The sequence below is a fragment of the Sitophilus oryzae genome, unplaced genomic scaffold (assembly GCF_002938485.1).
Source record: "Sitophilus oryzae breed Bouriz unplaced genomic scaffold, Soryzae_2.0 scaffold_818_pilon_pilon, whole genome shotgun sequence".
Lineage (NCBI taxonomy): Eukaryota > Metazoa > Arthropoda > Insecta > Coleoptera > Curculionidae > Sitophilus > Sitophilus oryzae.
Genome location: NW_022147437.1, coordinates 530,243 through 547,399, shown reverse-complemented (window position 1 = coordinate 547,399; position 17,157 = coordinate 530,243). Strand labels below are relative to the sequence as shown.

General features: G+C 29.2%; 1 long non-coding RNA gene across 1 annotated transcript; it reads left to right on the top strand.

Annotated features, from left to right (window-relative positions):
- The first annotated feature begins 7,681 nt into the window (after positions 1–7,681).
- LOC115889660 lies at positions 7,682–10,452 on the top strand. The gene is made up of 2 exons (XR_004051482.1): positions 7,682–10,339; positions 10,410–10,452. It is a non-coding gene; the product is annotated as an uncharacterized LOC115889660 (long non-coding RNA).
- The last annotated feature ends 6,705 nt before the right edge of the window (positions 10,453–17,157 follow it).

Below are 17,157 nucleotides of genomic sequence, written 5' to 3'. Positions count from 1 at the left end.
TTTAATTAATGGTATACTCTTTTATAAAGATTTAAATAGTTTTCTTTTTGCATAAAAATGGGCTAGTAATATTATCGTTTTGCTAAAAACGATAATATTACTAGCCTGTACATTTTGTACATTTGTTGCTTTAAAAACAATCTAAAATGTCAATATTCCATGGGTATATTGATAAATAGGGTCTAAATTATAAGAAAATGCATTTTATACGAAAACTTGAAGGGATAGGTAAAAAATAGTATAATACAATTTGAGAGACAATTAAATTGTGCATCTGATTCTCCTAAAATATACAGGGCGTTCCATTTAAGTTAAAGAAGTTATTGGCGTTTAAAGCTAGAAATTATTTAAAATAAATTTTTAGACACTCTGTATAAGGTAGTATTATTTTTATTATTGCAACACAATAACTGATCAATAAATAAACTTCAGTAAATATTTAGTATTAAAAACTTTGATACCCTTGGAGAAATGAGGCCTTAAAATTTTTACTGCAATTTCCCAAAATTGAAAATATTTCAAAAACGGTAAGGTTTAAGTATAATAAACCTTAATCAAATTTACCTTTATTTTAATCGTAGAAACTAAAAATGTAATAACATACAGGGTGTTCCATTTAAAAAAATACAACTTTGATATTTTTTATTTATTTGGGACACTCTGTATCTTGTCAAATTATTTTTAAATTGTACCTCTAATAGTCCTTCATCGAACCCAAAACTTGAAATTTGTAAAAATATAATCGTTTAGCTACAATACTCGGTGTCGTATGTGGTGAACAATCCTGTATAGGGTGTTTCAAAAATATGTGCCATCTCTCGTGGACGGATTCCTCACGTAAAAATAAGATTTATTTTTCATATAAATATAGGAGTTTTGAAAATTGAATTTGATCCTCCCTTCCTTCAGAAATCGTTTAAGTACTCTTCTTGATATTTGAGAAAGTTTATATTGATAAAAAAAAATGGTGTCATTGTAATTGTATTTTGTTTGTTATAAATCTCAGCTTGGCATTCTATAACATTTCTGTGTACAAATAATTTGGATAATTTTAACTTTTTATGATGTGTATCCGTATTTTATTGTTACTTGACTTTATTCGTTTGACAGGTATGTTTGACTTACTTTGATTGTTTTTTTTTTATAATATTTTTAGTTTTTGGGCCGGAGGATGGGATTTGATTCCTGAAAATTATTGCCCCCTTATTTAAATAGTAAAAATTTAAAATATTTTTTTATACAAGACTGTGAGTTTGAGTCTCCTGCCTCTCAGTAGAGGAGGATTTTAACTAATGTTTGAAGCGTTTTTTACAAAAAACGTGTCCATTTAGTGGAATCATTGTTAAAGAGAAAAAAAAATACAAAAATAATTCGGATAGGGCTGGTTTTGTTGCAGTATGATGCATATTGCGGGTTTTGCTACAGCAAGATATTTGCATCCTAACTTGACTTATTAGATATAAGTGGATAAGACGGATTTTGCTACAGTAACGTAATTTATAGTGAATTTTATATAGGAATAGGCGACTTTTGCTGTAATTTGGGACTATGTTTATGTAGATCTCAGGGTCCTACTATTAATATACGGGGTGGCGCACCCCATTCACGTCGGTTGATTATACAAAACGAAAAGATGTAGAAACAAAACTTTTTATGGGTATATGTAGAGAGGTAATATGCATAATTTAAAATTATTTCCAAATGTACAAGGTGTGTCAGAACTAAGATCCATACCAAAGTTATATTTTTTCTTATGGAACACCCTCTATTTTATTTAATTTTTGGATTCATGGGCATTAAATAAGGTATTTATTATAAAGGTTTAATATGTTTAAATGCTTTGGTTTTTGAGATATTTAAAGATATTTAAATATGCATGCTATAATAAAAAATTTGTCAACACCCTGTACATTACTTTTCAGGGTTAATTCTTGTGCTGCCTTTGAAGCCAGAGAAATAAACATTACTAAAAAATATTATTGCTTTTTTAAATGTATACAGGGGTATCAAAAATTGCTGGGCGATTTTAAATACTTATTTTACATAAAAACTTCGTTATTTCATATACAACACTATGTATATTTTAAAATAAGTCGAAGAAGATTTAAATGCTCTTTCAAACTATATAAGGGTTCCTTATACCTATTTGGCTCAGGTTTTGAATAAAAAGCGATTTTTCAATAAAATTGTAATCAAGATGTTGTAATCAAGGTGTTGCCATGGCAATTTGCTTGTGACACTTAGTAGCTATTTTCAAAATCGACATTACTTGATGGGCTTTATTTAAATTTATAAGTTTACTTTTATTCAATTTACCTACAATAGTTTAATAAGTAATTATTTATTATTTTGTCAAGAAAAAGTAGTTCTTTGATTTATATTACGATGACTTGTAGGTATATTGGATTTTCTATAAAAGAACCAATTAAGGCAAATTCGCTTTCGTCACTTCCAACTACAGGTTTCTGCTTAATAGGTTTTGCACATACCACACTATCAGCTCTGCGAAATAGGAAAAGTAGTATTTTAAAAAAACTCTTGCCAAGAAAATTTCTATTTGGATATCTTTGAGCATAAACCCTTCAGGCCAACAAGCAATTATGGTCCTTACAAAATAAAATCACATATCCATTCCTTCCACCAGTAGATACTGCTTCATTTTTCTTGATAAAATAATAAATACTTACTTATTAACGTTATTGTAGGTAAATTAAATACAAATAACCTGTTATAAATTTAAATAAAGTCCATAAACTAATGTCGATTTTGAAAATAACTACTAAGTGTCAATAGAAAATTGCCATGGCGACATCAGCCATCTTGATTACAATTTTATTGAAAAATCGCTTTTTATTCAAAATCTGAGCGAGATAGGCATAGGAAACCCTAATATAGCTTGAAAGAGCATTTAAATCTGCTTCGACTTATTTAAAAAAATACATAGTGTTGCATTTGAAATAACAAAGGTTTTCTGTAAAATAAATATTTAAAATAGAACAGCAATTTTTGATACCCCTGTATACATTTAAACTTTATTTCTCTGACTTCAAAGTCAGCACAAGAATTAACCCTGATAAGTAATGTACAAGGTGTTGACAAACTTTTTTATTATAGCATGCATATTTAAATATCTTTAAATATCTCAAAAACCAAAGCTTTTAAACATATTAAACCCTTATAATAAATGTCTTATTTTATGTCCAAGAATACAAAAATAAAATAAAATACCGGGTGTTCCATAAGAAAAAATATAACTTTGGTATGGATCTTAGTTCTGACACATCCTGTACATTTCAAAATAATTTTAAATTATGCACATTGCCTTCCCACATATACCCATAAAATATTTTGTTTCTACGTCTCTTTGTTTTCGTATAATCCACCGAGGCGAATGAGGTGCGCCACCCTGTATACATATGAAGACTACACGGGAAAAACGGATGTACAAAAAAATGGAAATTGAGATAACTTATGCCCATTAAGTGTCCGTTCCAAAATAGGAATAATGTAACACTGAAATAATTATCTAGGTCCACTAAAATCAGCAATTAAAATATTAGTACTTTGGAAAAGCGATTTAAGTCCACGTGAATTCACGGAAGACCGATCCAAGTCCATATTTCATGTTTTTAAACATATCAACGCATACAAAACGAATAAAAATATAAAAACAACTTTATGCTCACCTAATTCCTTTGCCCAAACTCAAGTATGAGCAATTTTTGAAAAAGTTCGTAGATGAATCTCTGCAAGACTACTACACAATTTCCCTTGTGCGTCAAACAATGCTCATCTAAACGATGCAGATATGATGAGTAATATCAATTAAAGTATATTGTTTTTATTTCTGCCTAAGAAAAGAAGTCTGATTATGTCTATTGTGTCACTCACTAGTTTTAAATTCAAAGAAGTTAAATTCTGGATATGTTCTAGTGGAACCATAAGGGAACTGTCTAGTAGTGTAGTTTCATTTTATCAGAAACAAATCGCCATTCCTAAGTAAAAAATAATCTAATGCTAATAATATTAATAAAAAAACAATAATAAAAATAAGAAATAAATAAAAAAATATTAAGAAAATATAATAACAATATTAATAAATAAATTATATTAATAAATATTAATAAATAAATGCAACCAACGCAAACAACAACTCTAGAAACAACAAATAGAAATCATAGAAACTCCATCAACTACCACAGTGCCAAGACCACAAATAAAAACATCACTAAGCGCTGAAGGAATATACAACGAATTATAAGAAAATATAATTAAATGGACACGAATCGATCCAATCAATCGGCCACCATTACCAAAACTTATATTTAAAAAACACACGAACAACATTATTAATACAGTCAATACCTTAATAAAAGAAGAAATAGAGAACACAATCACATTAGAAGACCTTCTTCTTCTGGTATATGCATCCGCTACAACGGTGATAATACAAAATAAACAACTTAGAGACAACAAAAGAAACTGTAATAGAAAGCAACTGAAACCTACTTGGCTTATTAGGATAGAAAAGAGAATAGAGAATATAAGGAAAGATCTAGGTAGATTGACACAATATTGCGGGGGAAACCGATCAAAACAAGTCATTAAACAATTAAAGCACATCATCAATAAAAACAACAATGAAACACCAATAGAAGCATTAGATACATTAAAACAAAAGTTAGCTGTATACTCTACTAGACTAAAAAGATACACCGAATCTAACGAAAGAAGGAAACAAAACGCACAATTTAATGCAAGTCAAAAACTATTTTATTCCAGCCTGGCCAAACCAACACAATTCAATATTACCTCCAAATGCAGAAGAAATCAAACAATTTTGGGAAAGTATATGGTCAAGCCCAATAACGTGGATTGAAGAAGAACAAAATAAGTACAAACATATACAACAACAAGCAAATCCTACATTTACAATAGAAGAGCTAACTAAAACCATACAAAAAACCCACAACTGGAAGGCCCCTGGAGTAGACCACATTCACAACTACTGGTATAAAAAGTTTACAGCAATACATCAACACTTATTAAAACTAATAAACAACATTATACTAGAGCCACAAAACATGCCACATTTTCTAACACAAGGAAAAACATACATAAAACCTAAAAGTGAAGACACACAAAATCCTGCCAACTACAGACTGATTACATGTTTACCTACCCTGTATAAAATAATTACGTCTCTAATAACACAAAAGATTGACAATCACCTAACACAAAACGACATAATACTAGAAGAACAGAAAGGATGTCGAAAAAATAGCCGAGGATGTAAATAGCAGATCATTATAAATACTATCATTATGAAACAAATAGAGAAGCAAGAAGAGGGATATTTCAGGGTGACTCTTTGAGCGCTCTGTGGTTTTGCCTCTGCCTCAATCCCCTTTCAAACCTACTAAACGCCACAACTTACGGAGTTAAAATAAAATATGAAAATAACTGTTACTATAAAATAAACCACTTGTTATACATGGATGACATAAAAATATTCGCCCCAGATCAAAAGGAAATGAGATTATTACTAAATTTAACAGAACAGTTTACACAAGATACATGCATGCAGTTTGGTATAAATAAATGCAGAATTCTCCACATTGAAAAAGGAAAATATAAAGAGCACATCGAAACAGAAAAACTAAACAATCAAATACTAAAAAATATGGAGCCACAAGAAACATACAAATACCTTGGTTTCGAACAAAATAAAAATATAGATCACACATACCTTAAGAATCAATTAAAAACTAAATACAAATACAGATTTAGACAAATAGCTAAGTCAAAGTTGAATGCTAAAAATATCACAAAAGCGATAAATAGTTATGCCATCCCAGTTTTAACATATTCATTTGGCATTGTTAAATGGTCAGAAACAGACTTGTGTGACATCGTAAACTACATCCAAAGTCATGCATCGAAAGAATCACATTAAGTAGGAAGGAAGGAGGAAGAGGCTTAGTAGATATAAAAGTACTACATAATACACAAATAGAAAATCTAAGGAAATATTTCAGAAATAAAATCACACCTCTTCATCGAGCAATTCTAATAGCAGATAAGCAGTACACTCCGCTCAACTTAAACAAATATAATACCGGTGATAATGCTGAGGAAAATAGATGCACAAATCCAAAACAAGAAAAGAAAGATACCTGGGCAGGTAAGGCACTTCACGGGACGCATTATGCCGTAATGCAAAACTCACAAATAGATGTAGGATTATCATACAAGTGGTTGTCGGTAGGGCAACTATTCACTGAAACTGAAGGGTTTCTGTTAGCCATTCAGGACAGAGTCATAGCAACCAAAAATTATAGGGAATATATACTGAAAGAGAGAATGGATACAGACAAATGTCGAAAATGTCAGCAGTATCCAGAAACAATCGAGCATATAACGGGGGGTTGCAAAATACTAGCGGGGACAGATTACACTGATCGACATAACACGGTAGCAAAGATAATCCATCAAGAACTGACACTCAAATACAGCTTAATGACAACAGGGTTGCAATATTATAAGTACACTCCCGAAAACGTAATGGAAAATGAAACACATAAACTGTACTGGGACAGAACAATCCATACAGATAAAACAATAATAAACAATAGGCCTGACATAACACTGATCAATAAAATAGATAAACAGACATTTATTATCGATATCGCTGTACCCAACGACAGCAATGTAACATCAAAAGAAAGAGAAAAAATTGAAAAATACACACCACTTGCTATAGAAATTCAGAAAATGTGGAAACAAAATAAAGTAACAATTATACCTATAGTTATATCAGTAACAGGTATAACTACAAAAGCATTCTCTCAATATAACAATCAATCGATCTACCCCCATACATTCACACTAACATGCAGAAAGCTGTAATCCTAAAAACTACAACTATAGTAAGAAAATTTATGTAATAGACATACGACTTGGTGTTAACCCGTCATATACTCTAAAATCACAATAGTGAGTAACTAGAAACATAATAATAAAAATGAGAATAAAAACATATTTTTCTCTTTATTCCAGCATGAGTAATCCTCGGAGTAACCACATACAGAATTATTCCATATGGACTTGGATGACTTTTCCATTGAACCAAGCGAATACGAGTTTTATTTTATCTAACAAATTTGCTACAAATTATTTTTCTTTGTTTTGTCTGTTAATCAGTTAATGTCTATAATACATATAGCTATTGATAAAAACTTCTTACGATTCGCTACATTTTATTATTTCTTTTCCTTTAGTCTTTAAAGTTTCAAAATCATTTATCTCAAAAGTAAGAAAGACTTAGATCGTTTTTCCCCTGTAGTCTTCATATGTATATCATTAGCAATTTTTAAAAATAAACGAATAAGGCGGGTTTTGCAACTTGACGCCTCAAATAAAATATGATCTTAAGAGTGGGTAATTAAATTTTTCGAAATTTCCGGGATATCGTGATTAATATCGAAAAAATAATCGAATCGAGTAAACAAATATCGAGGTTTAGTTAGAAAATGAAATTTGATTATAAAAAGGGTAGTCTCAGATGAAGTAATATTAAATGAAGTAGAAATGAAATATCCGTTGTTTAGATTTATTAATTATTTATTAAGAATTGCTTAACAATCGCAAATATTTTACAATAACATGGTATTGTCGGGATGTAAAAATATTTTACTAAAAACTTACAGAATATTTACAAACATTCCAAAATAAATTAATTTTACCAAAAAAAGTCTTACATTTGCAAAAAATACTGAATAAATCAAGTCACTTTAAAGCAATCAAAATATTGAGCCTAATATTTTTATTACTTCTTTATACACATTTTCTATTAAACTCCCTTTAAACCAATATTTTATGAACTAAAAGAAATATTGGAATAAAAAAATTACAGTATTGAAACATAGATAGTTCCTAAAAATGCTCGTTAAATATTTAACAACTTTGTTTTATTTTCTTTACAAATACTTACACCAGATTATTTTTATATATTTTTGTATGTCATGGATGTCTCTATTTAAGTTAATAACATTGATTTATATTAAGTTATAAATAACAGTCTATTCAATAAAAGCCAATCCACTATGTAACAAGTCGGTTTCTGACCTCCATGGGAGCCTCGTTCAGCAACTATCGAGACTGTTGCTCTGATTGGCTCCATCTTCACACATATTCAAAAGTTTTGCATCACTTTGTTTTAGTGTGAAAGAACTTTTCGAGGAAACATCTTCATTCATTTTTTGGGGACTTGTTTGTCAATGTTTTTCATTGTAAATCATGACATATTTGCAATACAAAAATGTCTACTACAAGAATAGCCTTTTCAATGTGATTATTCTTAAGGCTATTATATATAATTATAAAATATTATATATTGTTAAATTCTAAAAATGTATGAGTTTGTGTAATTGAGTTTGACCGTGCAAAATAGTCGCTCTGGTTGAAAAGGATCATTTTCAAAGTTCCGTGGTTGATAGAGTTGGTGTTTGGCAAAGTGATGTGTCTCGAATATGGAATTGCTATCTCCAGACCAATTCACTGAGCGATTACCCATGAAAGCGTATTACCAGTCAATGGCGTATTACCAATCAACAGCATATTCGCTAACATAACTATACAGCAAAATCCTACTATGGCAATGTCATCCTACAAAGAGATGTGAAACATGCCTTGGTACTTCGAATATTGCGAAATGTTTGGTGTGACGTCGACCAGTTAGCCGATTGCAAGGACCCAAGAACACGTAGCATTGTCCGAAGAGTTTTGAAACTTGTCTGCAATATAATTAATAATGCAACCTATTATTTCATGTGGTGGAAATATACTTTTTAGAGATTCGTAGTTTACTTTTTAATGAAAATTACTTTACTTCTTATTAGAATACTCTTTTATGTTTGAAAGAAATTATTATAATAAAAATAAAATAAAAGAATCAACTGTAATTTTCTTCAATAAAAACGATCGTAGTGGCTCTGGTCTAGTCTTGAAAAAAAGCAGTTTATTTTCGAACACTCAGAGTGATGCAAAACTTTTGAATTTATGTGTACGTACTATAACAAGTTTGCGTACTCAAATATAAAGTTGACTATCTGGCTACTGAATAGGCTGTGCTTGAATGCAGAATTTTCAAACAAATTATTCGGTATTAAATCTAAATTGATATATATTTGTTAATAATTTCTAAACAAGAAATGGTAAGTTTCATTCGTGGGGGCAGTTGAGGAATACGTATTTAAAATTACTCAGAATTTCTTAAAAATTCTGCATTAATTTTATTTTTTTATTCAATTCTTTTATACTGAGGCACAATCTTAACATTATATACATCATTACATAACTACATATTATACAAATAGGACTAGATCTTTTCATTGAAATTACATTACGTAATAAATACAAAAAATATATTCAACTTATGAATTACATATGATTTGGTAAAATCTAGCTGAAAATGGTAAGTAAATTGAAGTAATCACGATCTAAAGAGAAAGTTAAAATAACAAATTTAAATGTCAGTAATTTTAAATGTCTTATTTTGCACAGTTTCTTTGTCTAATGTCTAAAAAATGTAAAATGTAAACTATTCTTTAATAATTCCTAATACTTTGCTAGATACTTTTATATTATTTAGAAAAAAATCATTAGTATAAAACAACACAAATCCAATCTGTACTTTAAGAATTAATATATTATTTTTTTACTACTTCCAAACAGTACAAACTATAGCAGTATTGTGGCAGTATAGTAGTACCCCAGACAGCACATAATATCTTAAAGACGTCTTTTTTATATCTTAATTAGATCTTAACGTCTAAAGACTAAAATAAGACAACTTTTGGACATCATTTTAAAGATATTCATAAGATGACGAAATAAAACATCTTCAGGACGTCTCTAAAATGACATTAGAAATTATTAGAAATTTTAAATTTAATTTTTTCTATTTATCTCGTTTTTTTTCTAGAGTAGGCGATAATCATAAAAAAGGAGAGTATAATCTGGTTTAATATAACAGAAATGTGGTATAATCTTAACAGAAATAAAAACATTATCCTCATATAATTTATAGGCGCAAATATGACGATTGACAGGCGTGACAGTTATCTTCTGTGGTTGATGTTGATGTGAGGTTATGTGATCGAGAATCTCTGGAAAACCTCGCTGAAAATGTTTGTTCTTGTCGTTGTTGTGAGTTGTAAAAAGGCGCGCAAAACCGTTTGGGAAAGGGACGTGATATAAAGTTTCATCGGAGAATTTACCAAAATTTCATCATTAAAGCTGATCAAAGAAGTTAAAGCTGATATTGTAGGTAAGCCAGGTAAGTTTAAAACATTTAAGTTGTTAGATATATTTGAACAATTATCTTATTTCTATGATTCATATTTTAGATGCGCATGATAACACATCTGAAGATGTCCCTCCAGTGGTTGTCCAAGGAGAAAATACCAACACATAACGTTTCGTTCTGATATATCACTATTATAAAATGTTAACTGTTTACTTCATATTGGTCAGTGTAACATCTGAGAGAAACATGCTTAATTTAAAAATTAAAGACAATGCCAGTCCAAGAAGATGTTTTATTTTATAATTAACCATTGTCTCCCATTTTCATTCATATTAAAAGACATCTTAAGTACATTGTTAAAATATATCTTAAAGACATTGTACTCAAGACGTCTTAAAGATGTTGGGTTTTTTAACATCAAACGTTGGTAAGATGTCTTTAATACGTCTAAAGGCGAAAATAGACCTCTTTGAGATGTCAGTAATGTTGAAACAAGTTATCTTATAGATGTCTTTAAAATGTCCCTGTGCTGTCACTATACTTTCTTTATTATTTTTTACCAAAATATTAATTCTTGACCAATATTAGAGAAAATTACAAATCTTTGATTTCTTAAGTCTGATATCACTTACTTTACAGTTTAGGTACCTTTCATATTTTTTGTCATGATCAAACTTAATTAAAATATATTTTGAATTTGTTAGCATTCGACTATATGATGACAATAAAAATTTAAAATAAAATATATTATAATTATTTGTTATTTAAAATGATAAATTATATATAATAAATTATTATGAAAGTAACTTTAGAAATTTCATTACCCAATTTGCATACAAAAATACACCATAGGATCGAAAAAAAAAATCGGCTTCAAAGTTGCCTTAGAAATGACGATCGATGAGAAATTTAATCTGATCAACCTCTAGATGCCATTTATTAGAAATGGGCATAAAATCATAAAAAGCAATTACTAAAGAATTTTTTTAACTGTTTCATCATACGGTATATTTTCCATATAAATAAAATTTTTACTAATACGTAAGTTTGAAACAGGTTTAAATGTATAAAATGCATAAAACATTATTTATTTATTTTAAGTTGTAAATTCTGTGAAAGCAAAATTCAAAAACAAGTTGGATATCTCACTTCTAATTACATAGTATACAATTATCACACAGGTAAATATATACTTAGTACAGAACTTATGAAATAAAAAAACAGATGTTAAAAATAAAATTAATCCCTTTTAATGGATAAATGAATATTCGGTGTATTATATGTATGCATACCCAGCTAACAGAGTACTTAGTTTTATAAATTTAGATTAATAGAATTTTATACTCTATTATTGTTTTAATAGTGTATTTAGAAACTGACTTGTTGTGTGTTCCATGAGACTGGTTCGCTTTTAGAAACCAAATTGTTTTTTTATTTATTATAAGAACGTTCATAGAGCATAATTATAAGATAAATGCCATATAAGAATATACAGTATCATAACTTTAGAGTAACCGTGCTTATAGAAACAAAATATAAACTTATAGAATCTGTAAAACTCATATAAAATTATTTAATGTTTTCTTTATACAGCTATCGTGCTTGCTTAGTTACAATTCTGTAACGGACAGCAAAGTAAAAGCTCCTGTGTAAGTTGATTATTTAATGATGTCCATATTATTTCTGATATGTGCAGCGTTTTGATGCGATAGAGAAACATTTTGATTTTAAAAGACCCAATTATAGAATTGTATACTTCTCTAAATATAGTATCATGCAAAAAAATAATCGTTCTATAAGAGTTCTATATTTGTTCTATGCCAGAACTGTACGTGTTTCCTACAGACCTTAGATAGCTGTTTGATGAAGGAAAAATTATAATTAAACTCTGCCCCTTGTTATGATGTAAATGTTTTAAGAACGTTTTTAAAGATGTCCTGAGAACAAACATTGCTCAATAAATTTTGCTCTGTAAACGTTCTTACGAGTTTTATAAAATATAAAATTGTTACCTGGGTAATTTGCATTACTTATGCTCACGCTGTTAAGCAAATAATTGTTATAAAGGATAACCATAATCAGTTAAATAAAAAATTATATAATTAGTTATTCTGTATGGAAGGAAAAAATGTCTAATTCCATCCTATTTTTTTCTATCAAATACCACAAAGTCACATACTAAAATTTTCTAAAACTATATAGATCTAATCTAAATTTTTGATCACAAACATTCTAAGATTATTTAGGCTTATGTTACCTACACGTAGCAAACATTGTCTATAAAAAATTGTTCATAAAGGCGCATAATTTACAGAAGGCTTCTATCTTGTCTTAACAACTTACTCAATTTCTGGTAAGAAACTCAACGTCTTCCATTCTACAGCATCTCAGTTCAGTCTAAATTCATCTTCTTTGACTTATCATGCCTTTAATTTCGTTTTTCAAATTTTATAACCAAACTTATTTAAATAAAAGTAAAATTAGAGGGCTTCTTTGTGGGCATTTCCGATTCTGGTAAATACACATATTTTTTTTCCAGTTACTGCGAGTTATCTATTTAAACACAAATCATCTTAACAAATGTATATGGAAGACGTTCACATTAACTAAACAGTCTATTAAATCATATTTGAATTTCAACTTTGAACCTTATTGAACTCAGTTACTTTGTTTTCAGATTATTGAAAAAATATATTTAGAGCATAGAAAACCATAATAATATGTAACTTACATTGCACATGACGTTATTTATATTTATATTGAATGGAAGATATGTTATGGTAGGGTTTCCATATAAGTTTATGGCAATTCGGGATAAGTGAGCATTGAAAGGCGGACAGACCCATAATATTAATGTATAGTCTATCAAACGAGATAATACCAGATATAGTCTATAAAATGAATAACTTTGAATTTTGACCGTTATTTTTTACCAATATGGCAAATATAAAATCCCTCTGTCAAAAAAGTTACTGATATTCTTTAAATTGAGTGCCTGAACGAATCAGATAGGTAACTCTTTTTACTTTCGAGAAATAGAAAAGGAAATAATAAAACAAGTGACAGTTCTTCCTCTTCTCGCAAAAATCAACACGAAATGTCATAATTGTCAAAAGTAAAATGTCATCAGCGTTTGACAGTTCTAAATATCAAACCAATGCCGTCCCTAATAGAACAGCCTCGGAGCGAGATTTATGACGTCACGCTAATTAGATACTAAGGATTAATAAATATGTTGTAAAATACATGGAAAACATAATTATTCCTCGTATTTTTGGTTTGTATTTTAAAAATGATATAGTTTACATGAAATATATATAATATACAGTTAATAAATACAATATATATAAAAAGCCAAACCATACCAATGCAGCAAATGTTTTACAGTATACAAATAATGAATAGGTACGTAAGATAATGGGTAAAATGTAATATATATTTTAAATTTTGGGGTTTGAAAATCGATCAAATTTAACAAAAAACATTCAATATCTACTAATAGTGATAGTATTATTATTTGCATTCACAAAATTTATATGTATATTTTGCAAGTATAAATGTTCGAAAAATTATATTTGCAAATAATACAATATCATAGAAAAAAGGCGTCAGCGATGGCTATAAAATAAAGATCGCTGTCATTTTATATGTAAAATTATTCTAAAATTTTTGATTTTCTTGGGATTTAGGTTAGGATGGAGTACGATTTCAGCCATAGTCAATGTAGATAGTTAGTGTTAAGAATAATAATTTTAAAAAATATACAAAATATTAAAAATAAACAAAAACAATAAATGATAATGAATTAGTATTCTTAAAAAAGTTATTAACTGTATATTATGTATATTTCATGTAAACTATATCAGTTTTAAAATACGAACCAAAAATACGAGCAAATGTTTTCCATGTATTCTACAACATATTTATTAATCCGTAGTATTTAACTAGCGTGACGTCATAAATCTCACTCCGAGGCTGTTCTATTAGAGACGGCATTGCGTCAGCATGGCCGCAAGTTGCTAACCTAATAAAATTAACACTAGAAAAGCGCGTGGGAACTGTCAAATTCAAAATTATTCGTTTCACAGACTATAGTGAGGGTTGCTGTCTTTCATTTTAATTTACAGCCAAATTGTATTTTCTGTCATTTTTTCTATGTCATCAGAAAATATTCTTCCAAGAATCGTTGGATAGAAGCAGTGGCGGCTCGTGGGTAAAAATTTTTTTGGCGCATTCACCATTTTGTCAACATTTTTTAAAATATTATTTGAAAAATTTTTGCTGCATTCACCTTTTTGTCAACATTTTTTTTTGTTATTATTAAACCAAAATTAACAAGTTAAATCAACAAACGCGATTATTAAACAACAATAAATAACAACAACAACTTTACAGTCTTTACACGGTTAATTACTCGCCGAAGTAGCTGAATATTAGCATAAATTATGCGCCGCCGCGCCGTCACCCATTTCCTGAACAAAAGGAAGACGAAGAGAACAAGAACTGCCTAAAACCAAAAATTCATTAACATCGGTCACCGATAATAAACTTCGAAACCGTGCAGCCGTTGGCTCAGAAATAGAAACATTTTCACTTGCACTTCTGGCTTGTAGGCACGTGCGGGCCTATAATGCTACTTTCTCGGTCGGAATTAACTATTCGGTGGACCTATTATGCAGAGGTCCGCCTGGAAAAAAATAAATAGCTTATAAAAAATTACCATTTTATTATTTAGATGCATGTAAATATTTTAAACTAAATTAATATTTTAAGCAGTAAAGTTTTTCCTTTAATTTGAGTATTTTTCCGGTGAATATCGCCCCTTAACCTACTGCACCTGACGAGCCGCCGCTGGATAGAAGATCTAACTTGAAAAGAGAAATTATATATGTTAAAGTTTACTCTTTTGCCTTTGTGAGCAGTACTTGGATTTATACTGCAAACGTTACAAATTGACAGATTTAAATCACCATTTTTCAACTAGTGAAGAGAAAATTTTGAGCATTTTATTAGTTACTACATACTTTCGTTTTGGCATTACTAAATGCTTTATTTTATTGGTATTTCAGGGTGAGTCTTAAATAAGCGTAATTATTTTCAGGGCTGGCATATCTCGATAAAAGAAACATATTTTCTCATTACCGTTTTTCAAATAAGTCCAAAATAACGGAGTTATTTTACTTTGAAGATTTCCAAAAAAATGTTATTTGCTTAAATTTTGAGAACGTTTGAAAACCTAGATCTTTTCTGGGTTTTCTTTCTTGGAAATTTAATCTGCTATCTATGTTGCCATATTATCAAGAAATTATGTTTTTTAACTAAAAACTAATAAAAATCCACATTTTTTTCAAAACACCTAAAAATATTTGCACTTATTTAAGACTCATCCTGTATTATACCGATACTTCCAAATCAATTTACCCGTTGCAAGTATCATATGATCGAAGAAAAAACGACGTCCAATTGGCTTGGAATTAACGGTCGACTCGACGGTCGATGACATTCCTCATATAAAATCCATATTACATTTAAAATGACATGAATGAGAATGGTGATTTTCATTGCCTAGCCATCACTGACGCCACAATTACATCCACGAGTGTACTTAAAACGAAAAAATTGACTACATAGTGATGGGTACATTGTCTGTTTAGTGGAAATATTACTTATTATTATTGTAACCATTAAAATATTCAACAAAGTTAAGTTGTTTTTATAGTAGGATTTCCCAGACATTTTTTCAGATTCCGAGCAGATCACCTTAAAAAACCGAACATGTCCAGCTAGAATCTGAACGTATGGAAACCTTATGTTATGGGCATATTTGAAACAGAACTTGAGAACTTAAAAGTTCATTTTAGCATTGAAATTTCAATATCATTTCATAGACTGCATGATTGATGATTAGTATTATTATATCATAAGTTTTCTAACAAAAATTTTCATTTTACTTTATCATTTGGATACATAACATTGTCTTTTTTTAATGATTAAGTCGAGGATTTTGTAAAATAAGTTTTACATTCAAAACTAACCATCCAAAAATCAGAATTGACTTTCGCTTCTTTAAAGTTGAAACTGTATGCATTGCTATATTCCGTCCCCTATCTCACATACTGACGTAACTCGCATTTTAGTATATTTGTTAGCAGAGAACAAACTAAAGAATTTCCTGTATTACAATTGTAATTTTTGTACAGTTACAGCTAGCAGAACTAAAATAAAAGTTGTGTCTCAAGTGGGGTAACTCATTTTTTCAATTTTTCACTTACGGCTTTAGGTGAGATAAGGGACTATTTGGTTATCGTAATAATTTTTAATTTTTTGTGGCGGGATACCAATTTAATGGTTAATCTTAAAATGTTATTATTAAATATACATAATAACCTCTGTGCAATCATAATGGTGTTGATACTACAGGGTTGAAATCCGAAAAACTGTCATTATTTCAGCAAATAGTTTGAGGGATTAGTTTTGAAAGATATATTAATTACATTTTAGAAGAAAGTAAAAACAAAATTATAAAGAACACTTACATTTTGAATATTTTTACAACTACATACTGTAGAAAAATAATTGTTTTTATAACCTATATATATTAAACAAGAGAGGTTTCAATGTTCACTATTCAATTATTTACCTATATTACAAACATCTTTTTAAGAAATACAGTCTGTCCAACTAGAAGATCCATGACAGTGACAGTGGTGTCTGTTATTTTAATAATTCACAGATAAATTCATTTTCTGTCATTTTGTTGGATGTTGTTTGTCGAAATGTTTCCCGGCATGTTGGACAGACCCTATACAAAATGTCTATCGTATGATCGAAAAAAAACGTCATCCAGT